The sequence below is a fragment of the Triticum aestivum genome, chromosome 5B (assembly GCF_018294505.1).
Source record: "Triticum aestivum cultivar Chinese Spring chromosome 5B, IWGSC CS RefSeq v2.1, whole genome shotgun sequence".
NCBI lineage: Eukaryota > Viridiplantae > Streptophyta > Magnoliopsida > Poales > Poaceae > Triticum > Triticum aestivum.
The window spans coordinates 8,832,240-8,833,774 of NC_057807.1; positions in this window are offsets into that span (position 1 = coordinate 8,832,240).

Genomic DNA, 1,535 nt, shown 5'->3' on the forward strand with positions numbered 1-1,535 from the left:
TTTTTTGTCTATGCTGACCCGTTTCGTGGACTATTAATCAACCTTTTGGGGCCCAGAGCGATTTCCATGGTTGTTGAACCCCAAGGTGCGCTTACGTGTCGATCATCAACAATCGCAGTTTGGGCCGATTTTGGCCCGTTTCTTGCACTATTACTTTGTTTTGGAGGTCCCACGGTGATTTCAACGGTTGATGAACTCCGGGGTGCGTTTACGTGTCGGTCATCAACACTCACAATGTTGGTCGATTCTGGTCCGTTTCGTGCACTTTTACTCACAATTTTGGTGTCCCAGGGCGATTTCCACGATTGCAAATCCCCGGGGTGCGTTGATGTGTCCGTCGTCAACACTCACAGTTTGGGCCAATTCTAACGCGTTTCATGGACTATTACTCACCATTTTGGCGTCCCGAAGCGATTTCCATAGTTTTTGAACCTCAAGGTGCGTTTACGTGTCGGTCATGAACACTCACAGTTTTGGCCGATTCTGGCCCGTTTCATGGATTATTACTCACTGTTTTGGGGTCCCGGTGTGATTTCCACGATTAACGAACCGCGTGGTGCATTTACGTGTTGGTCATCAACACTCACAGTTTTGGCCGATTCTGGTCCGTTTCGTGCACAATTACTCACTGTTTTGGGGTCCTAGAGTGATTTCCATGGTTGTTGAACCCGAAGTTGCACTCACGTGCCGGTCATCAACACTCACAGTTTTGGCCAATTCTGGCCCGTTTTGTGGACTATTACTCACTGTTTTGGGGTCCCGGAGTGATTTCCATGATTAACGAACCGCGGGGTTCGTTTACGTGTCGGTCATCAACACTCATAGTTTTGGCCGATTCTATCCCGTTTTGTGTACTATTACTCACTGCTTTGGTGCCCCGGAGTGATTTCCACGATTAACAACCCCGGGGTGCGCTTACCTGTCGGTTATCAACACTCGCGGTTTTTGTAGATTCTGACCCGTTTCGTGAAATATTACTCACCGTTTTGGGGTCGCAAAGCGATTTCCATGGTTGTTGAACCCCAAGGTGCACTTAAGTGTAGGTCATCAACAATCATAGTTTGGGCCGATTCTGGTGCGTTTATGTGTCGGTCATCAACACTCATAATTTTGGCAGATTCTGGTCCGTTTTGTGCACTATTACTCACTGTTTTGGGGTCCCAGAGCGATTTCCATGGTTGTTGAACCCCAAGGTGCACTCACATGTCGGTCATCAACACTCACAGTTTTGGCCGATTCTGGCCCATTCCGTGGAATATTACTCACTGTTTTGGGGTCCCGGAGTCATTTCCACGGTTAATGAACCGCGGGGTGCGTTTACGTGTCGGTCATCAACACTCACAGTTTTAGCCGATTCTGGCCCGTTTTGTGGAGTATTACTCACTGTTTTGGGGTCCCGGGGTTATTTCCATGATTAACGAACCGCAGGGTGCGTTTACGTGTCGCTCATCAACATCACGGTTTTGGCCGATTCTGGCCCGTTTCGTGGACTATTACTCACTGTTTTGGGGTCCTAGAGTGATTTCCACGATTAA